This window comes from Ascaphus truei, chromosome 10 (assembly GCF_040206685.1).
Source record: "Ascaphus truei isolate aAscTru1 chromosome 10, aAscTru1.hap1, whole genome shotgun sequence".
NCBI lineage: Eukaryota > Metazoa > Chordata > Amphibia > Anura > Ascaphidae > Ascaphus > Ascaphus truei.
The window spans coordinates 6,148,794-6,176,139 of NC_134492.1; the positions used below are offsets into that span (position 1 = coordinate 6,148,794).

Below are 27,346 nucleotides of genomic sequence, written 5' to 3' on the forward strand. Positions count from 1 at the left end.
CTGCTTCACAGTCTAGTATTCAGGCTCAGAGAATGTATAGGACTGGCAGCTCTTCATAGCGGCTAGCAGAACAAATCATCATTTAGTGAAAACATTTCTCACTACCTAGAACAGGAGTGGCCCAGTTCTCAAGGGCCACTAACAGGTCAGGTTTTAAGGATATCCCTGCTTCATCACAGGTGGTTCCGTCTTCTACAGAGCCACCTGTTCTGAAGCAGAGAAATCCTTAAAACCTGACCTGTTGGAGCCCTCGAGGATTGGACTTAGCACACACCACCTAGAACAGGAGTGGCAAACTGCATTTCCACAAGAATCCATTTGTACTTACCGTACACCTATAATTATATCTGCAACACAAGCATGCTTTGCTCAGACTTAAGATGCCTTTCCACATGTATTACTGTAAGTGACTGGACGTTGTGATCACTTTCTACTCACACTGTCACATTTCTGTGCAATATTTGTTTTTGTTTTTTAGCAATCCCTGCATTCTTCATCACATATATTAGAAAGCAAAACCTTTCCATATAATGGTGAAGTATACTATGTACACAGCTCAGTAAGATATTAACATTCATTTATGTTCCAAATAACTTACATTTTTCACAATGAGATGTTTGGATATACGGACAAATGCTCCTAATGACCCAATGTGGAAAAATATAACAAATCTATAAACTCATTTGAACTCCCGTGAATCACGTCTCTAAAAATATTCAAACAACTAATTTCAACAGAGAGGAGAAAGAGAAAGAGAGAGGAGAAAGAAAGAGAGAGGAGAGGAGAAAGAAAGAGGAGAAAGAGGAGAGGAGAAAGAGGAGAAAGAAAGAGGAGAAAGAGGAGAGGAGAAAGAGGAGAAAGAAAGAGGAGAAAGAGGAGAAAGAAAGAGGAGAAAGAGGAGAAAGAAAGAGGAGAAAGAGGAGAAAGAAAGAGGAGAGGAGAAAGAAAGAGGAGAGGAGAAAGAAAGAGGAGAGGAGAAAGAAAGAGGAGAGGAGAAAGAAAGAGGAGAGGAGAAAGAAAGAGGAGAGGAGAAAGAAAGAGGAGAAAGAAAGAGGAGAGGAGAAAGAGAGAGAGAGGAGAGGAGAAAGAAAGAGAGAGGAGAGGAGAAAGAAAGAGAGAGGAGAGGAGAAAGAAAGAGAGAGGAGAGGAGAGGAGAAAGAGAGAGGAGAGGAGAAAGAAAGAGAGAGGAGAGGAGAAAGAAAGAGAGAGGAGAGGAGAAAGAAAGAGAGAGGAGAGGAGAAAGAAAGAGAGAGGAGAGGAGAAAGAAAGAGAGAGGAGAGGAGAAAGAAAGAGAGAGGAGAGGAGAGAGAAAGAGAGAGGAGAGGAGAAAGAAAGAGAGAGGAGAGGAGAAAGAAAGAGAGGAGAAAGAAAGAGAGAGGAGAGGAGAGGAGAAAGAGTGCGAGAGTGCGAGAGTGCGAGAGTGCGAGAGTGCGAGAGTGCGAGAGTGCGAGAGTGCGAGAGTGCGAGAGTGCGAGAGTGAGCGAGTGCGAGAGTGAGCGAGTGCGAGAGTGAGCGAGTGCGAGAGTGAGCGAGTGCGAGAGTGAGCGAGTGCGAGAGTGAGCGAGTGCGAGAGTGAGCGAGTGCGAGAGTGAGCGAGTGCGAGAGTGAGCGAGTGCGAGAGTGAGCGAGTGCGAGAGTGAGCGAGTGCGAGAGTGAGCGAGTGCGAGAGTGAGCGAGTGCGAGAGTGAGCGAGTGCGAGAGTGAGCGAGTGCGAGAGTGAGCGAGTGCGAGAGTGAGCGAGTGCGAGAGTGAGCGAGTGCGAGAGTGAGCGAGTGCGAGAGTGAGCGAGTGCGAGAGTGAGCGAGTGCGAGAGTGAGCGAGTGCGAGAGTGAGCGAGTGCGAGAGTGAGCGAGTGCGAGAGTGAGCGAGTGCGAGAGTGAGCGAGTGCGAGAGTGAGCGAGTGCGAGAGTGAGCGAGTGCGAGAGTGAGCGAGTGCGAGAGTGAGCGAGTGCGAGAGTGAGCGAGTGCGAGAGTGAGCGAGTGCGAGAGTGAGCGAGTGCGAGAGTGAGCGAGTGCGAGAGTGAGCGAGTGCGAGAGTGAGCGAGTGCGAGAGTGAGCGAGTGCGAGAGTGAGCGAGTGCGAGAGTGAGCGAGTGCGAGAGTGAGCGAGTGCGAGAGTGAGCGAGTGCGAGAGTGAGCGAGTGCGAGAGTGAGCGAGTGCGAGAGTGAGCGAGTGCGAGAGTGAGCGAGTGCGAGAGTGAGCGAGTGCGAGAGTGAGCGAGTGCGAGAGTGAGCGAGTGCGAGAGTGAGCGAGTGCGAGAGTGAGCGAGTGCGAGAGTGAGCGAGTGCGAGAGTGAGCGAGTGCGAGAGTGAGCGAGTGCGAGAGTGAGCGAGTGCGAGAGTGAGCGAGTGCGAGAGTGAGCGAGTGCGAGAGTGAGCGAGTGCGAGAGTGAGCGAGTGCGAGAGTGAGCGAGTGCGAGAGTGAGCGAGTGCGAGAGTGAGCGAGTGCGAGAGTGAGCGAGTGCGAGAGTGAGCGAGTGCGAGAGCGAGCGAGTGCGAGAGCGAGCGAGTGCGAGAGCGAGCGAGTGCGAGAGCGAGCGAGTGCGAGAGCGAGCGAGTGCGAGAGCGAGCGAGTGCGAGAGCGAGTGCGAGAGTGAGCGAGTGCGAGAGTGAGCGAGTGCGAGTGCGAGAGCGAGTGCGAGAGTGAGCGAGTGCGAGAGTGAGCGAGTGCGAGAGTGAGCGAGTGCGAGAGTGAGCGAGTGCGAGAGTGAGCGAGTGCGAGAGTGAGCGAGTGCGAGAGTGAGCGAGTGCGAGAGTGAGCGAGTGCGAGAGTGAGCGAGTGCGAGAGTGAGCGAGTGCGAGAGTGAGCGAGTGCGAGAGTGAGCGAGTGCGAGAGTGAGCGAGTGCGAGAGTGAGCGAGTGCGAGAGTGAGCGAGTGCGAGAGTGAGCGAGTGCGAGAGTGAGCGAGTGCGAGAGTGAGCGAGTGCGAGAGTGAGCGAGTGCGAGAGTGAGCGAGTGCGAGAGTGAGCGAGTGCGAGAGTGAGCGAGTGCGAGAGTGAGCGAGTGCGAGAGTGAGCGAGTGCGAGAGTGAGCGAGAGTGAGCGAGTGCGAGCGAGTGAGAGTGAGCGAGAGTGAGCGAGTGCGAGCGAGTGCGAGAGTGAGCGAGTGCGAGAGTGAGCGAGTGCGAGAGTGAGCGAGTGCGAGCGAGTGCGAGTGCGAGCGAGTGCGAGCGAGTGCGAGCGAGTGCGAGTGCGAGCGAGTGAAAGAGTGAAAAAGTGAAAGAGTGAGCGAGTGCAAGAGTGAGCGAGTGCAAGAGTGAGCGAGTGCAAGAGTGAGCGAGTGCAAGAGTGAGCGAGTGCAAGAGTGAGCGAGTGCAAGAGTGAGCGAGTGCAAGAGTGAGCGAGTGCAAGATTGAGCGAGTGCAAGAGTGAGCGAGTGCAAGAGTGAGCGAGTGCAAGAGTGAGCGAGTGCAAGAGTGAGCGAGTGCAAGAGTGAGCGAGTGCAAGAGTGAGCGAGTGCAAGAGTGAGCGAGTGAGCGAGTGAAAGAGTGAAAGAGTGAGCGAGTGAGCGAGTGAAAGAGTGAAAGAGTGAAAGAGTGAGCGAGTGAAAGAGTACGAGTGAAAGAGTGCGAGAGAAAGAGTGAAAGAGTGAGCGAGTGAAAGAGTGCGAGAGAAAGAGTGAAAGAGTGAGCGAGTGAAAGAGTGAGCGAGTGAAAGAGTGAGCGAGTGAAAGAGTGAGCGAGTGAAAGAGTGAGCGAGTGAAAGAGTGAGCGAGTGAAAGAGTGAGCGAGTGAAAGAGTGAGCGAGTGAAAGAGTGAGCGAGTGAAAGAGTGCGAGAGAAAGAGTGAAAGAGTGCGAGAGAAAGAGTGAAAGAGTGCGAGAGAGCGAGTGAAAGAGTGCGAGAGAGCGAGTGAAAGAGTGCGAGAGAGCGAGTGAAAGAGTACGAGAGCGAGTGAAAGAGTACGAGAGCGAGTGAAAGAGTACGAGAGCGAGTGAAAGAGTACGAGAGCGAGTGAAAGAGTACGAGAGCGAGTGAAAGAGTACGAGAGCGAGTGAAAGAGTACGAGAGCGAGTGAAAGAGTACGAGAGCGAGTGAAAGAGTACGAGAGCGAGTGAAAGAGTACGAGAGCGAGTGAAAGAGTACGAGAGCGAGTGAAAGAGTACGAGAGCGAGTGAAAGAGTACGAGAGCGAGTGAAAGAGTACGAGAGCGAGTGAAAGAGTACGAGAGCGAGTGAAAGAGTACGAGAGCGAGTGAAAGAGTACGAGAGCGAGTGAAAGAGTACGAGAGCGAGTGAAAGAGTACGAGAGCGAGTGAAAGAGTACGAGAGCGAGTGAAAGAGTACGAGAGCGAGTGAAAGAGTACGAGAGCGAGTGAAAGAGTACGAGAGCGAGTGAAAGAGTACGAGAGCGAGTGAAAGAGTACGAGAGCGAGTGAAAGAGTACGAGAGCGAGTGAAAGAGTACGAGAGCGAGTGAAAGAGTACGAGAGCGAGTGAAAGAGTACGAGAGCGAGTGAAAGAGTACGAGAGCGAGTGAAAGAGTACGAGAGCGAGTGAAAGAGTACGAGAGCGAGTGAAAGAGTACGAGAGCGAGTGAAAGAGTACGAGAGCGAGTGAAAGAGTACGAGAGCGAGTGAAAGAGTACGAGAGCGAGTGAAAGAGTACGAGAGCGAGTGAAAGAGTACGAGAGCGAGTGAAAGAGTACGAGAGCGAGTGAAAGAGTACGAGAGCGAGTGAAAGAGTACGAGAGCGAGTGAAAGAGTACGAGAGCGAGTGAAAGAGTACGAGAGCGAGTGAAAGAGTGCGAGAGAGAGTGAAAGAGTGCGAGAGAGAGTGAAAGAGTGCGAGAGAGAGTGAAAGAGTACGAGAGAGAGTGAAAGAGTACGCGAGAGATGAAAGAGTGCGAGAGATGAAAGAGTGCGAGAGATGAAAGAGTGCGAGAGATGAAAGAGTGCGAGAGATGAAAGAGTGCGAGAGATGAAAGAGTGCGAGAGATGAGAGTGCGAGAGATGAAAGAGTGCGAGAGATGAAAGAGTGCGAGAGATGAAAGAGTGCGAGTGAAAGAGTGCGAGTGAATGAGTGCGAGTGAATGAGTGCGAGTGAATGAGTGCGAGTGAATGAGTGCGAGAGTGCGAGTGAAAGAGTGCGAGAGTGCGAGTGAAAGAGTGCGAGAGTGCGAGTGAAAGAGTGCGAGAGTGCGAGTGAAAGAGTGCGAGAGAAAGAGTGCGAGAGAAAGAGTGCGAGAGAAAGAGTGAAAGAGTGCGAGAGAAAGAGTGAAAGAGTGCGAGAGAAAGAGTGAAAGAGTGCGAGAGAAAGAGTGAAAGAGTGCGAGTGATGAAAGAGTGTGAGTGATGAGAGTGAAAGAGTGCGAGAGAAAGAGTGAAAGAGTGCGAGAGAAAGAGTGAAAGAGTGCGAGAGAAAGAGTGCGAGAGAAAGAGTGAGAGTGCGAGAGAAAGAGTGAAAGAGTGCGAGAGAAAGAGTGAAAGAGTGCGAGAGAAAGAGTGAAAGAGTGCGAGAGAAAGAGTGAAAGAGTGCGAGAGAAAGAGTGAAAGAGTGCGAGAGAAAGAGAGAAAGAGTGAGAGTGCGAGAGAAAGAGTGAGAGTGCGAGAGAAAGAGTGAAAGAGTGCGAGAGAGCGAGTGAAAGAGTGCGAGAGAGCGAGTGAAAGTGTGCGAGAGAGCGAGTGAAAGAGTGCGAGAGAGCGAGTGAAAGAGTGCGAGAGAGCGAGTGAAAGAGTACGAGAGCGAGTGAAAGAGTACGAGAGCGAGTGAAAGAGTACGAGAGCGAGTGAAAGAGTACGAGAGCGAGTGAAAGAGTACGAGAGCGAGTGAAAGAGTACGAGAGCGAGTGAAAGAGTACGAGAGCGAGTGAAAGAGTACGAGAGCGAGTGAAAGAGTACGAGAGCGAGTGAAAGAGTACGAGAGCGAGTGAAAGAGTACGAGAGAGAGTGAAAGAGTACGAGAGAGAGTGAAAGAGTACGAGAGAGAGTGAAAGAGTACGAGAGAGAGTGAAAGAGTACGAGAGAGAGTGAAAGAGTACGAGAGAGAGTGAAAGAGTACGAGAGAGAGTGAAAGAGTACGAGAGAGAGTGAAAGAGTACGAGAGAGAGTGAAAGAGTACGAGAGAGAGTGAAAGAGTACGAGAGAGAGTGAAAGAGTACGAGAGAGAGTGAAAGAGTGCGAGAGTGAAAGAGTGCGAGAGATGAAAGAGTGCGAGAGATGAAAGAGTGCGAGAGATGAAAGAGTGCGAGAGATGAAAGAGTGCGAGAGATGAAAGAGTGCGAGAGATGAAAGAGTGCGAGAGATGAAAGAGTGCGAGAGATGAAAGAGTGCGAGAGATGAAAGAGTGCGAGAGATGAAAGAGTGCGAGAGATGAAAGAGTGCGAGAGATGAAAGAGTGCGAGAGATGAAAGAGTGCGAGTGAATGAGTGCGAGAGTGCGAGTGAATGAGTGCGAGAGTGCGAGTGAATGAGTGCGAGTGAATGAGTGCGAGAGTGCGAGTGAATGAGTGCGAGAGTGCGAGTGAATGAGTGCGAGAGTGCGAGTGAATGAGTGCGAGAGTGCGAGTGAAAGAGTGCGAGAGTGCGAGTGAAAGAGTGCGAGAGTGCGAGTGAAAGAGTGCGAGAGTGCGAGTGAAAGAGTGCGAGAGTGCGAGAGTGCGAGTGAAAGAGTGCGAGAGTGCGAGTGAAAGAGTGCGAGAGTGCGAGTGAAAGAGTGCGAGAGTGCGAGTGAAAGAGTGCGAGAGTGCGAGTGAAAGAGTGCGAGAGTGCGAGTGAAAGAGTGCAAGAGAAAGAGTGAAAGAGTGCGAGAGAAAGAGTGAAAGAGTGCGAGAGAAAGAGTGAAAGAGTGCGAGAGAAAGAGTGAAAGAGTGCGAGAGAAAGAGTGAAAGAGTGCGAGAGAAAGAGTGAAAGAGTGCGAGAGAAAGAGTGAAAGAGTGCGAGAGAAAGAGTGAGAGTGCGAGAGAAAGAGTGAGAGTGCGAGAGAAAGAGTGAGAGTGCGAGAGAAAGAGTGCGAGAGAAAGAGTGAAAGAGTGCGAGAGAGCGAGTGAAAGAGTGCGAGAGAGCGAGTGAAAGAGTGCGAGAGAGCGAGAGAGCGAGTGAAAGAGTGCGAGAGAGCGAGTGAAAGAGTGCGAGAGAGCGAGTGAAAGAGTGCGAGAGAGCGAGTGAAAGAGTGCGAGAGAGCGAGTGAAAGAGTGCGAGAGAGCGAGTGAAAGAGTGCGAGAGAGCGAGTGAAAGAGTGCGAGAGAGCGAGTGAAAGAGTGCGAGAGTGCGAGAGAGCGAGTGACAGAGTGCGAGAGAGCGAGTGAAAGAGTGCGAGAGAGCGAGTGAAAGAGTGCGAGAGAGCGAGTGAAAGAGTGCGAGAGAGCGAGTGAAAGAGTGCGAGAGAGCGAGTGAAAGAGTGCGAGAGAGCGAGTGAAAGAGTGCGAGAGAGCGAGTGAAAGAGTGCGAGAGAGCGAGTGAAAGAGTGCGAGAGAGCGAGTGAAAGAGTGCGAGAGAGCGAGTGAAAGAGTGCGAGAGAGCGAGTGAAAGAGTGCGAGAGAGCGAGTGAAAGAGTGCGAGAGAGCGAGTGAAAGAGTGCGAGAGAGCGAGTGAAAGAGTGCGAGAGAGCGAGTGAAAGAGTGCGAGAGAGCGAGTGAAAGAGTGCGAGAGAGCGAGTGAAAGAGTGCGAGAGAGCGAGTGAAAGAGTGCGAGAGAGCGAGTGAAAGAGTGCGAGAGAGCGAGTGAAAGAGTGCGAGAGAGCGAGTGAAAGAGTGCGAGAGAGCGAGTGAAAGAGTGCGAGAGAGCGAGTGAAAGAGTACGAGAGCGAGTGAAAGAGTACGAGAGCGAGTGAAAGAGTACGAGAGCGAGTGAAAGAGTACGAGAGCGAGTGAAAGAGTACGAGAGCGAGTGAAAGAGTGCGAGAGCGAGTGAAAGAGTGCGAGAGCGAAAGAGTGCGAGTGTGAAAGAGTGCGAGTGTGAAAGAGTGCGAGTGTGAAAGAGTGCGAGTGTGAAAGAGTGCGAGTGTGAAAGAGTGCGAGTGTGAAAGAGTGCGAGTGTGAAAGAGTGCGAGTGTGAAAGAGTGCGAGTGTGAAAGAGTGCGAGTGTGAAAGAGTGCGAGTGTGAAAGAGTGCGAGTGTGAAAGAGTGCGAGTGTGAAAGAGTGCGAGTGTGAAAGAGTGCGAGTGTGAAAGAGTGCGAGTGTGAAAGAGTGCGAGTGTGAAAGAGTGCGAGTGGCGCGAGAGGCTGGGGTTCCCCAGAATGTCATAATCAAATTCTGGGGTTCCTTAACAAAAAAAAAAGTTGAAAACCACTGATCTAAGCCAACAGAAATATAAAAGTGCAACACCAACATTTGACGCCGGTTGCCATGGAGACGCGTCGCTGGAACCAAGGTAAGTAAAAAGTTACAGAGGCCTTGTGTGATTCCCCGGCATTTATTTTAAATGCCTTCAGGGAAGCGCAGGGCTCTAACGGCCGCGCCCCCACCCCCCAGAAAATCTTAACAGCCGTAACCCCACTCTGCGCGCCCCTGATCTAGGCCCACAAAGGGTGGGTATAACTCGAAGCCATCCTCTTACCACGTGTGTATATGGAGTGTTGCAATGAGAAAGCAACACGTGGGTTTTCTGAGGAAAGGCTTTTATTCAGCCTCAAAACATGAACCACAAGAGCTTACTTTCTTACTTTCTGCATAGTATAACCATCAACATCAAAAGTCCCGAATAGGGCTGTGCCCTTTGTCAGCAAGCTCTAGTTCCGTTAGGGCCGTGTCCTCTGTAGGGTAAATAATCATGTAGGTAAAGGGGTTTTTGAAAGTCCAGCGGTCTCACAGAGTATAGTCAAAACCATCTACTTAGACCTTCTTCCAGGCTCCTCCTCCTCCGCTTTTAACACGCTCTAGGTGAGCCAATTGAGAACAAGCCAATTAACTCTGGCTGGGATTTAACCCCGTCACTGCTGCACTTAACAGCTATATATACGTCAGATAACCAGACAGGGAATCTACCCCGTCACATGAGAGTATGTGACAGAATAAGATAGAGGCGGTCCTCGGTAATATCCGCCGGAATCCGTCCTGCAAACCGTCGGATTGCGGATCCAATGTTAATCCACGGTGGTGAGCGTCAGATAATCTGTTCCGACATCGGATAAAGCACAATTCTGAGCTGTGGCACATAGCTGATACAAATAATCCATGTTATACTGGGGTGGCAAACAGATCTTCCAGCTTTAGGATACAGTTTTTATTTTTATTTATTTTTTTAAGGGTTATGGATAATCTTCAAAAATGTCAGTGAAACTAGCATCTTGTTTGCTTTCCTTAATGACTGATTTACATAAAGTCAATAATAATGCATCTTTGCAACTAATTTTCCCTTTCTCAAAGCCCACACTTCGTAAAATTAAACATAATTATCTCTCGGAAACGGATTGCCTTGAGTAATGACCTCAGGCAGATGTGTGGAGACAGAATGTACTATGTTTCTCCAAGACATTTTTGACGCACTTGGACAGTGGTTATGCAATAAAACAGAAAGCTACCTATTATCTGCAACAAATTGCTGGGAATTATCCAAAAATCTGAATTTCAAATAAAAAGCAACCAAAAAGATCACAGCTTTACAGCGGCTGCCTCCTTAGGAAAGTATTTCCTAAAATCAACAACAATTAAAGCTGCAGTTCAAACAATATCCTACATGCGTGGGCGGGGAGGAGTGGGGGGGGGTAGTTTTGTACCATATGACAATATTAAAATAATAATTTAAAGACTTTTTTAATGTATTCTAATGTAGCAAGTATTTTTGTTTCTATAGAAACCATTTACAAAGTCACACCCACTTACTCTTCAGGGACAGGCTTTGGCTCTTGAGCCCTGCCCTCTCGCTAGCAGTGCACCAATTGTATCTAGGCCTGCCTCGCCACGTGATCTTCCACACAGAACTTTGCATCCTGGGTACTTGTGCAGCCCTAACAGTGAATTAAATAACTCCCGATGTGGCGATCAATTACAGGCGAACCAATCGATCAGCAACTTAGCTAATCACTTGTCCGTGTGGAGATTTTAATGATGCACATATTGAATGGGGGGAATTTTTTTTTTTTTTTAACGGCAGTTTGAAATTGTAAAACAAACACTGGGCTGCAAAAGTTACACTGCAAGTTACAAATATTTGAAATACCATTTTCATGATAAAAACCTTCATCATACCTTACATATAGTTCATTTGTATAAATCACCTTGGTGAAAAGCAAAGAAAATAATTCCATAGGTGGAGTTTCGCTCTCCAGTACTGCCAGTGCTAGGATGGACAAACACACCTCTGCTAAGAGGCACATATTACTACATTAAAATTTGTGTAAGGGTATAATATAATTTAAAATAGTATACTCTATTCAATTATAATAATAATTGTTTGTTCTTGTATAGCGCTGCTAGTTTTATGTAGCGCTTTACAGAGGCATTTTGCAAACAGTCCCTGCTCTGTGGAGCTTACAATCTATGTTTTTGGTGCCTGAGGCACAGGGAGATAAAGTGACTTGCCCAATGTCACAAGGAACCAACACCAGAAATTGAACCAGGTTCCACCGCTTCAAACTCAGTGCATACGATTCATTTACGGATTATATACATACATACAAATGTAACACCTTGGGAAAACAAATAAATGACAGTTGCATTGCAAAGGTTCCTAGCGCGCATTCTACATCCTTGCTACCTCATCGCCCAGCTGCCTGAATCCAGCCACCGAGTAAAGGTAACCCATGCGGAATAACCATATAAATCCTACCGATGTAATCTCCCTATGAAACTGAGCAGGAAGGGTTACACAAATAAGATGCTTACTGCAGGGGAAGCCAACTCCAGTCTTCGAGGGCTACCAACAGGTCAGGTTTTACGGATATCAGCACAAGTGGCTCAGTCGAAGTCACTGACTGAGACACTTAAGCAGGGATATCCTGACCACGTGACCTGCTGGGAGGACTTGAGGACTGCAGTTGAACCCCTCTGGTCTAATGAAACGTCAAAGGGAACAGATTTATTGTGCCGCGGAAAAAATGGGTTTAAGAGAAAACCCAACACAGTATTTTTCTTCCCTACACAATATACCTACAATGCCAACCACTACAACGTGTAGAAATTTTACTACAAATTACGTGGATGTGCTTACCAAGACATCTAAAAACATAGGTAACATGGCTACCTGTGACTGAGTCTCTAAATAACGTTACTCACAATGAAAGGAGTCTTGGTAAATTGACCCGATATGATAAAGGCCGGGATTATGTGGTGGAGTTCAGCACAGCATCCACCAGTTTACACCACGCCCCGGCAGCTCTACCAAACGCCACGCCCTGCCCCGGCAGCTCTACCAAACGCCACGCCCTGCCAGCTCTACCAAACGCCACGCCCTGCCCCGGCAGCTCTACCAAACGCCACGCCCTGCCCCGGCAGCTCTACCAAACGCCACGCCCTGCCAGCTCTACCAAACGCCACGCCCTGCCAGCTCTACCAAAACGCCACGCCACGCCCTGCCAGCTCTACCAAACGCCACGCCCTGCCAGCTCTACCAAACACCACGCCCTGCCCCGGCAGCTCTACCAAACGCCACGCCCTGCCAGCTCTACCAAACACCACGCCCCGGCAGCAGCAGGCGCTGCATTCCCAAACAGACCTGTAAAAAGCAGTGTCTGGAAAGTGCTGTTTGTGTGCATTGGTTTTCTGGCCTACGCATAATAAAAGTTACCTTGGCCTGATGCACTAGCTTTTAATTTTGCCCAATTCCAGCAGCTACATTAAAAATGAAAATCAAATGATGTCTATACTAAAGGCACAGCTCCATATGGACATCATTGCAAAGCTTACTGATCTCTGCAGTTGCACTTTTTTACTTGTAATAAACACTTTAATGTGCATGCTTTAAACACACACAAACACAGGCTGTGTTTATAGTGGCCACGTGCGGCGGAGCCTGTGCAATCGCGCGTGAAACCTACATGGAGGTCCGAGGCAATGGGGAGGCGTGGCTGTGACGTCACGCGAGTGGTTCACCCTCATTGACTGAACCGCGCACGTAACAGGGCGCGGCAAAGACAGAATTGTTTGTCTTCTTGAGGATCGCTTGCGCGCTCTATCGGCGACCTCAGAGAAGAGGTCTTTTGTTCGCACCCGTCGCTGCCACTATAAACACGGCATTATTTAATGCTTTTCATACATTTTTCCAAATGAGAAGAAATGGCAGCAATATTTTATCATTTATAATAAGGGCTAAAAAGAAAATGATATTAAAGCCGACAAAAACAATGTGTATTTTTTTTCAATACTACAGATTGCATTTTAAACCCTTTGAATGCCACAAGACGTACCCTGCAAATCTTGCTTAGAAAAGAGTCTGCACTTCCATGTCGATCAGGCAGCGTAATGGGACGTTTGGCCGCGATCAAAATGCCGCGGGTGCTCTGCCGCAACACGTCACCGCAGGTCAGCTCACCACTGGACATCTCGACGCAAACCTGCTCCTATAAGCCCAGGTTTGCTGCGCCCGACCGCTCCGACCAGCCAGGTCTGAAAAGTGAATGTTTAAAATGTCCCACAAAACTGCCTATACAAGCCGCGCCTGCACGCCATCTTTAAATGTCCTGTGCAGAACATTTATAGATGGCTCATCAGAGCGGACGTTCTAGGTAGCGTGACGGTCCAAGCGGCCGCAGCCAAACCTCCTAGACCATCAGACAGGCCGCTTTATTGCCATACCCACTGGCGTAGGCCATGCAGTACCAGGTGTGTAGGGGGCACCGTAAAGATGAATGAATAAGCCGCTTTGTATTAGAACAATCTTACCAGGAAATGGTCTCAAGTTGTACTTTTTCTGTATAAAGCATTGTTTTTGCTGAAGAACCTGGTTGATTATTTACAACATTACCGAAAGCCTTATTTCATTTGCTGTTCTAAGTCCTGGTACCACAAAGGTCCATTCAGTAAATGTGACAGCAAGCATCACAGAAGAATGAATTATATATCACAAAAAGATAAGTGGAGGAGGGGAAATGAACGATGCAGCAGTCTTGGGGGGGTGGAGAGGAGAGACGCGTGACTATGTATGGCTTTACAAAATTATACTACAAGGTAAATAAAGTACAATCAATGGGGATAAATAAATGACAACACAAGGCAAAGGGATGCTTACAGACAGGAGAAGTAAAACTGCATTATTAAAAGTGCTGTCAAGGGGTCAAGAGCATATGGAGCTCGTAGAAGGTGCAGAAAATTGAATGAGCTGCTTATTTTAAGAGGTTAATTTTTAGCAGGGGTGTGAATGCGGAAAGTGAAAGTGCAAGACAAATACTGAGTGGAAGAGTGTTCCATCGGTAAGAAGAGATTCGGGAAACCGGTTTAAGACGGTAGAACAAAGGTTAACTTTTTTTTTTGTTAAGGAATTCTAGAATTATATTGTGAAATTCTGCGAAACCCCCAACCCTCTGTACTAGCGTGTCTGAGATCAGATGCATATTAAATTCTTCTGTATTTGGTAAATTCTGTATTTAATAACATTTTCAAATAACTAGAAAATTACAGAACCCTTTAGGGTTCAGGGATGCCTATGAAATCCTCTACTGCAACCTTGGGTTTCGTGTAAGAGGCGAGTAGTAGTGTAATAACAGATCAGTGTTGAGATAAATGGAGGTGCAGAGGAGTGAGGAACCTTAAAAAGGAGGAGAATGTTGTAGTTTATAAGGAAGTTAATAGGAAGTCAGCAGAGTGTTCAGGTGATCACGAGCAGACACACAGAGAAGAGCAGACACACAGAGAAGAGCAGACACACAGAGAAGAGCAGACACACAGAGAAGAGCAGACACACAGAGAAGAGCAGATACACAGAGAAGAGCAGATACACAGAGAAGAGCAGATACACAGAGAAGAGCAGACACACAGAGAAGAGCAGACACACAGAGAAGAGCAGACACACAGAGAAGAGCAGACACACAGAGAAGAGCAGACACACAGAGACGAGCAGATACACACAGAAGAGCAGACACACAGAGAAGAGCAGACACACAGAGACGAGCAGATACACGGAGAAAAGCAGATACAGACGAGCAGAGACGAGCAGATATAGCACAGCCCCATTATAACACGATCTATTACAATGCAAATCTGCTTATAACGCGATGCACGCGTGGGCTCCCAATTTTCGTATTTATGAATACTTTACAACACGATTATTGGTCTCTTAAATACTTTATTGTACAATGCATACAATTGTACATTATTTCTAACGCGATCCGCTTATAACACGATGTGATTCTTTGGACTCCAAGCACAGCGTTATAACGGGGTTGAGCTATAATTCAATGACTGGTGGAAATATGCCTTTACTGTTGGTATTTTGCTTTAGGATCAGATTATACATGCGTTAGTTCAGAGGTTTTTTTTTTTAACTTACTTTTTTTAATTAAGGAACCCTATAATTATATTGTGAAATTCTGAGGAACACCAACCCTCTCTAATAGCAAGTCTGAGATCAGATGCATTGTAAGGAACCCCAACCCTCTCTAAAATTTATTTATAAAAAATGTTTTACCAGGAAGTAATACATTGAGAGCTACCTCCTGTTTTCAAGTATGTCCTGGGCACAGAGTTATAACAATACCTGGTTACATTAAAAGAACAGAGATTATACAGTCAATTCAGACATTTCATGGACAGGCAGTTGGAAAATTGGGTACAGGGGGATAAAAGCCTGATGAGTTTCAGATTGAAATAGAGAAGCTTTATCACCACCAAACATCAGCGAATGGCAGCAAACTGCTCACACCCTTTGGCTGGCCTTCAGCTGCGCCAAAGGCTGTCCGCCTTTGGGGCAACACAGATGTACACTGAAGGGGTTCAGATTGAATGCAGCTGCAAAGTTTTGTCCTCTTGGCTCATTAACATTCCAGTGGGTGCGGTTGACATTCCACAAAGTGCAAGCAAATGTTAACCAATAGCACGCTGGTCCTGTGCAGAGGGGAGCAGCTCTTGTGGAGCCCAATCAGGCGTCACGCCTTTGGGGCGACACAGATGTACACTGAAGAGGTTCAGATTGAATGCACGTCAGATCAGATGCATTGTACATTATTCTGTATTTGGTACAATTTTCGAATGACCTGAAAATTGCAGGGAACCCGTTAGGAATGCCTGCGGAACCCAGTGGTTCATAGGATCCCCGGCTGAAAAACACGGTTAGTTTATGAAAGCAAAATATGTAACAATCAGGACTCTTAACGGTATACAAAGGCACTGTGTTTTACTATTGTTTACACAGTATCATCAAGCTATGAACTCACGTGCTCTTCGCCATGTCAGTTCGTCAATGGAGCAGGCTTATGCCAAAGCAAACAGTTCCCAAGGTCACCATGAAGGTAAAGATAATTTTCCCATATATAAACGGTGATGCAGCAGATTGTGTCTGTGCTGCTTCTACTGGCAAACAGAGACAAATACAATCTTTCCTCAAGTTAACTCGCTTGAAATTCATTGTTCGCTCGCTCTGGCAGTGAAACTAATAATAAACAGCTATTTTGCTCTTTCAGTTTTGGAGGCACGGAAAACAAATGTTAAGTATTTGCTTTGTAATTTGAACTACACTATTTGGGTATAGCAAGAACACTTGTATTCTTCTCAGCATTTAGCTGTCAGCATGAAATGGTGTGTGCGGTTAAAAGCCCCCTCTGTCACTAGCAGTGACTGTTTGGCACAGACTAGGGTTGGGCGATATAAAAACAAAAAACTTTCCACAATAACGATTTTAAGTCATCAAAAACTGTCCCAGGTCATTTATTGTGCAATATACTTTTTAGAAATATGCATTACAATCTTCATAAACGTAAAAGCAACAATGTTTTATTATATTTTTATTTTACGTTTGATTTTTTTTAATGAAAATTATTTTACAATAAACTAAAACCCTACTACGGCACCTTTTTCTTCTCAATGTACAACACTCACCCCCTCTTATGCACACACTTAAGGGGCACGTGGTGGAAAGGGGGAGAGGAACGGGGCAGAAGAGGAGGGTTGAGAGGCAATGTATAATGGCAAGTTTCACGTATTACTATGCTACTGGTCTATTGCCCAACCCCAGCAAACCTTGATCTACATTCTCTAATTAGAGATCACCTCAGGCAGCTGAACAGAAAGCCACTCCTCCCAAACCCAATATGCTTCACACGTTTCTTAAACCAAGCACTAAAACAACAAAAACAATATGTTTCCATCTACAATCCCAGTGGTTTATTTTTAAAAAGTGAGCCGGTTTTCAGAAAACGTAGGACCCGGTACAACACTACACACCACTGCATTACTCAGCACTGCACTACCCAGCACTGCACTACCCTGCACTGCACTACCCTGCACTGCACTACCCTGCACTGCACTACCCTGCACTGCACTACCCTGCACTGCACTACCCTGCACTGCACTACCCTGCACTGCACTACCCTGCACTACCCTGCACTGCACTACCCTGCACTGCACTACCCTGCACTGCACTACCCTGCACTGCACTACCCTGCACTGCATTACCCTGCACTGCATTACCCTGCACTGCATTACCCTGCACTGCATTACCCTGCACTGCATTACTCTGCAATGAAAATGTTGGGCCTCTAGTGGCTATGATTTTTTGTAATAACAGCAAGATAATCAGGTAAACACAAAATTAACTATTGTTATCTTTAATTTGTAAAGCACCAATATATTCCACAGATCAGTACAATGAGGGTACAGAGAGATGTAAATTACATACAAATAAGGACAGATGTGTACAGATACAGAAGGTAATGAAGTACTTGCTCGTGTGAGCTTACACTCTAGTGTGATTGTGGGACAATGTTCAAACAAAAGGTGAAGTGTTAATATGGCTCAGGATGGAGAATGATCCCATAAAAGGTTTGAGGATGTGGTTGTTAGGGGGTGTTGGTGTAGCCTCACAGTTTATCCCAATGGGATTAGAGGGGGGAGTTAAAGTATGGAGAGAGGAGGTTCGGGGCGGGGGGTGAGGGGGTATATGTATAGGAGTATGTTAGGGGTATGCCAGATATGCTTCCTTCCAAAATGTGAGATTTCAGGAATGGTTTCAATGTCTGAGAGCTGGAGGAGAGTCTGATGGTTGGTGGTAGGGAATTCCAGAGGGGGCAGCATGGGAGGCGGAACGAGAGGGGGTAATAATGCAGAAGGAAAGGCGGATGTAATGGGCCAAACATAGGGAGCATTTAGGGCTATATCTGGGGGTGAGGGGTGAGATGTAAGGGGGGGGGGCAGAGAGACAGGCTAGTGGAGAGCTTTGTAAGCCAGTGTAGGGATTTGAGGAGTGGGGTACACGAGTCTGGCTGCAGCATTTGGATGTCTAGGTGGATAGGGGAATGCCAACTAGAAGGTTGCAGTAGTCAAGGCGGGAACTATGTTACAAACGTGAGAACTCTCTCACTGAAATGAAGGATATACAGAGTAACAAAAGGTACACAACTACCATTTAGTTTGCATAACTGTGGACTACAAGATTAACTAGTGACAGTGATAACAGGTTAAACTGGTCAAATATGGTGTGACTGATACCTTAAGACTTTGGAATTTTTAAACCTTTCATTTGCAGCAGACATGCTCCAAAAAGGGTTATTGCTCATCTTGTTTCCGCAACGTCATTGCTAACAAACAAGATTTATGGACCCACAATTCCAGTTAGAGAACCAGCTAACAAAGACAAAAGGGTACTTAACAAAAATAAGTCAAACAAAAGACAGAACATAAAAGGTAACAGAATCCTGCCATTACATCATTTTGCTCACACGTTACCTGCCCCTTCACCTTCACCTGTAAACAAACAGGAGGCAATGCCAGTTTTCCTTTTTTTTTTACCAATTTAAAAAAAAAAGTCTGTTTATTTCTCCATCCATATTCTGCTACTAAAATATTTGCTGTTGTTGCTTTTGCACATATATTAAACCAGTCCAAGTGAGGCACCGATTATGATCTCAGTGGAAAACACTTCAGCAAGGTGTGTATTTGAAGTGGTGTTACCCACTACTAAACAAAGTGCTACGGTATTTAAGAGGGGGGTTCTTCTTACTTATTCAGAACGTGGCCTCAGAAGAGTTGGAGCCTTTAAAATACATACAGTAGTATAATGCTATATTACTATGCTAAATAGTATATTATTTTGATCAAAACACGCGACAAAACTTTGGGGAGACGTTACCATAGAGCAACACACACACGCAACACGCACACACACGTTTATGGAGGTGCAATTCATGCAGTTAGCAATTACATCAACTATGAAAGCAGCTATCATTTTCTTAAACTTGGAAGGCCGGTAACTATGTTTGCATGGATAACACAGATTGGTAACAAACTAAAAGCTTAGTTAACATGCAAACTCTGAACAATGTTCTTAATGTTTCCAGATGACCATAGTCATTGTAATATCCAATGGGGAATAAAAAAAAAATAAAAAAACAATTCAGATGTGTCAAAGATCATATGCAATAGTTTAAAGAGGAAATAACTTTATTGCAAAATCTTCAGTACAGCATAAGCAATGTAATCATTTTTCTGTGGGTTCAAAATAATCATTTGCATTGCCACACATGCCGACTAACAATAACTCAAAACAGGAAAATTATTTAGGATCTATTTAGTGTTTTAACTTTAACAAGCCTGGATGCTTTCTTCATATTAGCCAATAATAGGATCGATCGACCAATGTTGACATATTCGTCAAAAATAGGTTAACCTTTTAATTGCAGAACCCTTTAAAAATGTCTTCTGACTGAACAGAAATCCATTTTACTTATCCCCAAGTACCTACAAATAATAAGAACATCCTTCCAAATGATATAGTATACATCACAATAACATACCTAGAGTTCTTAAATTAAAAAAATAGAGCAAGAAATTAAATATATGTCTTTAAAGTAAAGTATCTGCCATTACCATTTTTTTGGGGGGGGGGGGGGGGATTAAAATCCCTATTGTAGAGATTTTCTGCAACATTTTCAATATAAACACACTTTAAAATAGAATACGGAATTACATTGGTATTGAAAAGTTACATTTTCAGTAATGGATTCACTGGTGTCAGTTTACATTTGAAGTTTACTTTTCAAAGACATACATGGAATATTTAACTAAAAATACTCCTTGAAAAGTTGCTTATACAATACAACTAAATGTTCCTTGCTAACCAATCAGAATGTGCTCACTAGACTAGGCTCAGACTACATTAAAACTATGAGTTACCTGTAATTTCCTGTCAGTAATTAGGACAAGAGTAAACAATATTTCTTAACTGTTTTCAGGTCAAACCACAAAACAAGCCATTTCTCACGGTAAAAATGTATAACCCGTATTATATACTTTACTGTCTGTTATATATAGTGTTCGGTAAATTGCCGTTTACATTACCCTAATGACACATCTATGTGAAAATACTTTGAAAGAATACAGGAACAGAAAAAACTTTGTGGTGTTCGTAAACTGTACCACTAAATACCTGGTCTTGTGAAGGCATTAAGTGAGCAAGGTGAAAGTGTGGATAAAAGGGAAGACTGCAATATTTGGGGATCCAGTGAAGTACCAGTAAGAACACAAACCTTCATGACAAGGAGCTAAGCACGGTCCCACAAAACTCGTTGACAGAATAAAACCGGGTATTATATAGTTCAACTCCTCTGTGTTAAGCTCATGGAGTCTCTGTAAATCAGTATTGCTGACCTGAGGATGAGGGGAGAACTCGCGAAAACTTGTCTTATAATATCTATTGCTAGCCCAAATAAAAAAGGTCTCACCTAATGCTGAAGCACTCATTAACTCCTCTGAAAATACATGAGAAACTGTATATTGAGTGTGCCTATATTGAGTTTCCCCACATCGTTACAATCGGAGACAACTAATCGGAAGTCGCTACAAATCTGCAGAGTATCAGGCTGCTTGCAAGGCTCAATTTGTGTGGTGCCTTTAAGGCCGCGTCCACAGTGCAGGAAAAACCACTGACGGCACTGCATATGCGCTTAGTGCGCCAGCACGTGCTCTACAGGGAGAGCGGCACGTCGCAATACAAACAAGTTAGTATTTCAAGCGCGAAACCGGGTCACGAAGGAGTGCGAAAGCTAGCGTGTTCCACTATGGACACGACCTAACCCAGCATACTGTTTCTCTGTTGTGGTCTTGTCTTTGTGTAGCTATATGTTAATTATAAATGCACACGGCAAGCCAATTTTAATATTACATGTTCATTTCAAGGTACCACACTAGGTTGAATGTGGTAATATGCCTTTGAACATACAAATATCCCAATTTGGAGATTTTAATTCAGTTACATCAACTGAAACAAAAATTTAAGGGTGGGCACAAATTAAAAAAAAAAAAAATCAGTCCTGTTTAAAAAATGTAAGATGGCTACAGGGGTAACCCTGGTTGTCCCCAGTTGGGTGCATGTATTGCTGCCCGCCACTACTGATATCCAACAGTAAAAGGAGCAGTGCATTCTGGCATTATCCAGCAACCATTTTCCTCCTAACCCAGGGGGCCAGGAATCTTATGTTGCAATAACAACGAGGGCCGTCAAGTTTTAATTGTCCTTATGGTATTTGCATAATGTCCACTGTGCCCAGAGTTCCTGCCGCTCCCAGACAACCATAGGAGAACTGAAGCAGAAGATGCCGATTACAGCAACTGCTCCTAATTTTGAATAGGTCCAGAAAATAAAATGTGGTTTCAAATACTATAAAACTGAGATTCACTGTCAAACAATTCTCTACCACTTTCTGGCATTCCATAAGAGGCTCAGCCAAAAAAATGGAGTCCAAGCAAGAAACACAACAAAATATGACAACAAAAAAACAAGCAATGCAAATGTGCATCAATAATGATGCATTAAATAATGACACATTACATGCAGTCTCTGGTACCTTAGTGCAGTGGTTTACAGGTTCTCAGTGCAGTACCACCTGGTCGTGATTTTGTGTTTGTTTGCGTTTTCAGCTTGCACGAACGGGGTGGGTGATTGTCACGCGAGACTGATCCATGGGGTCTCTACTTCAGGAGACCCACAGTTCCTAATCATTTGATAGGTTTATTCTTGCTCAGTAGACAGAAAGTGGCCACAGGGTCAGGGCTTTCTCCCACTGCCAATGTAAAGTTGCAATGTCATCAGGAGGCGAAGTTGTGACTTTCTATTCGTGACTTTGTGGACATAGATGTCGTGTAGCCTTGTGAAACCCACAGCACACCTATACTATGCATCTAAAATATTATCGATTTAACAGGGCTTGCTAATAACTTTTTTATTTTTTTAATGACATAAATCCGCAAAAATGTTTTAAACAAAAAAAAACCACACACACACACCATAAATCATTATCACAAGCCTCATCAGTCCAACAACAAATGTTCTGCTCGGGGATACACATAACATCTGTAATTAACCAATACATCATACGCCCAGTTATTCAACAACCTTCAGTAACAGTAATTTTGTAGTAAGGACTTATTGTGTACTTAAAAGATGACCGCTTTAATAAAAACTCCCTCACAGTTGAGTAAAATACGTAATGGCATTAAACACAGATATTTTCATCCATACATTCCAAGGAGCTTTGCATGTTTGCAACTAATTTACTGTAATAAATAGTGTGATGAAATGCAGTTATGTATGTTCCAGGATATGAATTCAACGAGGTAAAGGCTGCTTAGGAATTGATCATAAACCCAGAAAACGAGCCACCAAATACATGGAACCATACAAAAAACACTAAAACAAAGCACGTACCATTTACAGAGTTGGAATGTTTTGATGGACTTCACAAATGTAACTGGTTGTGAAAATATAATTCCTTAATTTTTAATCTTCCAAGAAGTTAAGGACCAAATTACTTAGAACTGAATTTGTAAACTTTTGCCCTTGTATATAGTACACTGTAGCAAACGGGTGGGCAACTTATCTTCAAGGGCCACCAACAGGTCAAGTTTTCAGGATATCCCTGCTTCAGCACAGGTGGCTCAATCGGTAGCTCTGTTGAAAACTGCACCACCTGTGCTGAAGCAGGGATATCCTGAAAACGTGCCCTGGTGATGGCCCTTGAGGCCTGGAGTCGCCCATCCCTGCTGTAGCAGCATGCTACAAGGAAATCCCATCACAGATATGGCTGCATCTATAGCAATGACATGTAACTGTCAGGAATTATAAGATCATATTTACATGACACATGCTCTGTAAATGTCAATTGTTATTTTGTTGTTGACCTTGTGACCTCAAGTGGTTGAGCAGGATTCATTTACCTACTTTTAGAATACTGTTCACAATGACAACAACTTTGAGCCTGTTAGTCTATGTCTGTGCTATAGAAATCCACCGTGCCAGAAATAAACAACTATTTGTGGAATGGAAGTCTAGTCCCAGTTTAGATAAAGATACTACTAGGATATCTTAGAACACTACAAAAGTGAAACCCCCTAAGCAAACCATAGTTCTTTTAAAATATAACGTCAGCGCACAACATAACTTCTGCTGATTGATTCTGCCCAATGCCAGAACTTCACTACCCACTGCAATCTTCGTTAGGGACCAAGAACAGCAAAGGTTGCCATAAGTTCCTTGTCTGAAACAGCTTTGAGGGTGGAGAATGTACACATATGAGCTGTCATAACTTACTTGTATTTAGGCTAGTGTGAGTACAGAGGACAGGAGAAAAATATGCATAATTAAACTTGTTCATCCTATATGAAACCCCTCTACCCTTGACCCAGGCTTTGTAGTGTGCTCTGGAGGGACCAAGTACCCATGCGTGGCCAGGCACTGCCGGGCAGCAGGATGTGTATGCTCTGACCCAAAAGTGCCAAGGAGAAGACTGCAAATGGCTGCTAAGGAAAGGTGGAAGGGGTATATAAAGAGATTTCCAGTTACTAAAGAGCAAAAGGTAAGTGGAGGACTAAAAGAAGGAACCCCGGATATAAAAAAAAATATTTCCTCTCCCCCAGGGAATCCAGAGCTCATCCGTGGTCCCCCGATTCTGGAGCACCTAGCTATGCTCAAACCAGCTGTCTCGCTCCGTTGGCCAACAGAACAGTTGTAACATCAGGAGATCATGTCACGCTTTCAATCGGTGACCCAGGCAGCCATGTTTGTAGTCGGCCCCCAAAATGTGTTTTTATGTACCAAAATCAGGACACAAAAAAACCTGTGAGACCTCCGGATTTAGGTAACATGTAAAGAAAAAGAAAAGAACACACGGCAGCCGGGAAAGCCGCTTTAACCCAGAGCTGGGACAACCACACCATCTCAGGTCTAAAATTAACCAGTTAGGATAAATCTCAAATATTTAAAATAATGGGTTAAAGTTTGTATGTAAACATGGTAAAATAAAACACAGACTCTGTAGACCTTCCTGTTCGAGGCTGTGGTCATCTCCAACAGGCTAAGATTCCACCTTTTCAGTTGACATTTTCATCTATAGGTAGGGACAGGCCAAGGGCAGGGGGGAATAAAATACTGTGAATGCGTTCTTTTTTGTACGAATAAATTGATAAGAAAAATTTGAGTTTGCATAAAAATAAAAAGATTGGTTTCTGGCTTTGAGGGTGATTAAGTACATATGAGAGAGTCAATGACATTACGCATCTATAAAAAGGAATAGCTTACAAATACAGCAACCCTTTCTTAAGAAAATAAAGAGGGAGAAAGAAGTAAATGTAGCAGGGCGACTAGAAGATCCATTTCCACAGTAAATGGTGTTATCCATTGACAGTGTGAAATCAAATTCATACAATGTTCCACCAAAACAGCACACAAACCACCAACCAATCACCACTCTTGCTTCATGAAGTCGCACCCCATAATGCCGTGTATAATGGGGTGCACATTCAGAAAGCAGATCACTAAATGACAGCTTTGCTTCCTAAGAGGCTCTGTAGCAGCAGTGGTCCCTCCTGGTAGGTACATTTTTACAAGCCCTGTACAGTATACAGTTGTGTGAAAAAGAAAGTACACCCTCTTTGAATTCTATGGTTTTACATATCAGGACATAATAATCATCTGTTCCTTAGCAGGTCTTAAACTTAGGTAAATACAACCTCAGATGAACAACGCCACATGACATATTACACCGTGTCATGATTTATTTAACAAAAATAAAGCCAAAATGGAGAAGCTATGTGTGAAAAACTAAGTACACCCTTACTGCTTCCATAGGAATTAAGATAAGTAGCAGACATCAGCAAGTGTGACCATCTCTATAAAAGCCGAAGTTTTAGCAGTTTGCTCGTCTGGAACATTCAGGTGTGTGTTAACACAATGCCAAGGAGGAAAGACATCAGCAATGATCTTAGAGAAGCAATTGTTGCTGTCCATCAATCTGGAAAGGGTTATAAGGCAATTTCCAAACAATTTAAAGTCTATCATTCTACAGTGAGAAAGATTATTCAAAAGTGAAAAACATTCAAGACAGTTGTCAATCTTCCCAGGAGTGGACATCCCAGCAAATTTACCCCAAGGTCAGACCGTACAATGCTCAGAGAAATTGCAAAAAACCCAAGGAGTTACATCTCAGACTCTACAGGCCTCAGTTAGCATGTTAAATGTTAAAGATCATGACTGTACAATTAGAAAAAGACTGAACAAGTATGGTTTGTTTTGAAGGGATGCCAGGAGAAAGCCTCTTCTCTCTAAAAAGAACATGGCAGCAAGGTTTAGGTTTGCAAAGTTGCATTTGAACAAATCACAAGACTTCTGGAACAATGTCCTTTGGACAGACGAGACCAAAAAGTGGAGATGTTCGGCCATAATGCACAGCGCCGCGTTTGGCAAAAAACAAACACAGCATATCAGCACAAACACCTCATACCAATTGTCAAGCACGGTGGTGGAGGGGTGATGATTTGGGCTTGTTTTGCAGTCACAGGACCTGGGAACCTTGCAGTCATTGAGTCGACCATGAACTCCTCTGTATACCAAAGTATTCTAGAGTCAAATGTGAGGCCATCTGTCCGACAACTAAAGCTTGGCCGAAATTGGGTCATGCAACAGGACAATGATCCCAAGTACACCAGCAAATCTACAACAGAATGGCAGGAAAAGAAAAGAATCAAGGTGTTGCAATGGCCCAGTCAAAGTCCAGACATTAATCCAATTGAAATGCTGTGGCTGGAACTTGAGAGCTGTGCATAAACAAATGCCCACAAACCTCAATGAACTGAAGCAACGTTGTAAAGATGAGTGGGCCAAAATTCCTCCACAACGATGTGAGAGATTGATAGTCATACAGAAAACGATTACTTCATTGCTGCTAAAGGTGGTTCTACAAGCTATTGAATCATAAGGTATACTTAGTTTTTCACACATGGCTTCTCCATTTTGGCTTTATTTTTGTTAAATCATGTAATATGTCATGTGTTGTTGTTCATCTGAGGTTGTATTTACCTAATTTTAAGACCTTCTAAGGAACAGTTGATTGTTATAATGTACTGATATGTAAAACCATAGAATTCAAAGAGGGTGTAGTTTTTTTTACAACTTTTTATGCAACTGTATATGCAATGAGTACACATACAGTAGTAGCACCAATCACAAGCCTGAACTCATACATTTAGTCCACCAGCAATCCACATTTATTTGTGCCTTATTTAAAATAAAGGGACCCTCAGAAATAAACTGCAGAGCTCTGAGCTACACCGATTCCCAGGCTCCCGAGATATTTAACTTTGACATTTTCGTACAAGATTTTTTTGTCTGGGAGAAACAATATGGCCACTGCCTCATTCTGGCAGCCAAAAGAAAGTTTTGTGAGAGGCTACTCCAGCTTCTGATTGCTTCCCTTGTACAGTATGTAGTGGTCCGTAATGGATTTAAAAAATATGCTTATTTTTTGTGGTGGGGCTTTTAAAGAAATTAAATACTTTCGATTTTCAGAAAATTTGAATTTATGAATCAGTTTGGTACAATGATTTCTGTCCTGTGGCTTTACATTGCTCAAATCTACGATACAGTAAATAAACTCTGAAAACTGACAGCTCTATATATCACATTATACAACAGGCCAAAATAGTATACCCTGAATATAGATGCCAAAAACATACCCTATTCAGATAAGTCTCTAGCCAAAGAAAAAGATATACATTTTCTCCACTTCGTATCAAACATTGCCAGGCTGTCGACACATCTGCGTTTGATACACCTGCAGTCTCTACGCACACCGCGTTCATGCACTATTTACAGTATACATGAGCACAAATTGTGATTCCAAAGCTCATACGTTTATACCACATCAATTATACTACGATAACACTTCCACACGAGTTAATAAGGATTTTTTGTACCTGGACTTTGAAAACTGAAGTTTCATTGCCGTTTATCATTAAATCTACTATTAATGCAACATATTTGTTATTTGTTGGAAAACAGGCTGAAAACCCCAAATAATCTCAACGAACTGCTGCCTAACTAGGTCACGTATTCACGAGCTAAAACACATAACAAAATGCCTCCAATGGATGTGCCAGGAAAACAGGGTAAGGTACGGACATTATGAAAAGATAAAGCAAAGTGATGGAGGCAGACTTTACAACAACATTGTACTTGCTTCAACGGTGATATGCAAACAAGTGTCACTAAAGGTACCCCCAGGTGAGCAATTATTGGGCTCAGCCAAGGCCAGACTGTTTAACACACAATATACACAATACTTTCTGTGCTTCACCTGTCCCCTAAGTAGCAGCACGCCCTCACAGTGAGGACGTAGCGTCGGAGTCAGGGGCCCCGTGTCCTTTACTCTGGTACCTTAAGTTCAACAGTAAGCTCTTCAGCGAAAAATTGTGCACCTCTTTCCTTTAACCAGCGTAACGGTCAATGTGCAAATGAAATTCAGAACCCGGTGAATATTAAAGAGATTTCAATGGAACAAACAAAGCCATTCTGCCTTCCATACCTCACATATGGATGGGATAGGATTTATTGACACCATACTCCAATGAGACTCACCCCAAATAAACAAATCAGACTGACAGGCCTCACGCTCCCTCATTTAAAACAATTCTTCCAGTTTTTGCACTGATTCTCACTCAATGAGGTCACAATGATCAGATTACGGTCACTGACATAGGTCAGAGTCCCCCGCCCACCCCCCAGGTGTCACTGGCAGAGACCCCCTGACCGCTGTATCCCACCCAGCCTCCTCTGGCACAACTCAGTAACGAAACAAGACACCAAGCTGACCGGCCCCAGGGTCACAGGGCTCGGGGATGGTCTCTGTCAGGCCAGCCCCCAGTGCTGCTCCCCGGGCTTGGGTTGGTCTCTGTCAGGCCGGCTCTTGGTGTTGCTCACCGGGCTCAATATGGTCTCTGTCAGGCCCGCCTGCAGAGCTGCTCCCCGGGCCCGGGATGGTCTCTCAGGCCGGCCGGCCTGCG

At 44.8% G+C, this 27,346-nt stretch overlaps 1 protein-coding gene across 1 annotated transcript in view; it reads right to left on the bottom strand.

Annotated features, from left to right (window-relative positions):
• PRKACB (protein kinase cAMP-activated catalytic subunit beta) overlaps positions 1-27,346 on the bottom strand; it is a 94,021-nt gene that overhangs the window by 65,769 nt on the left and 906 nt on the right. The window lies entirely within an intron of this gene.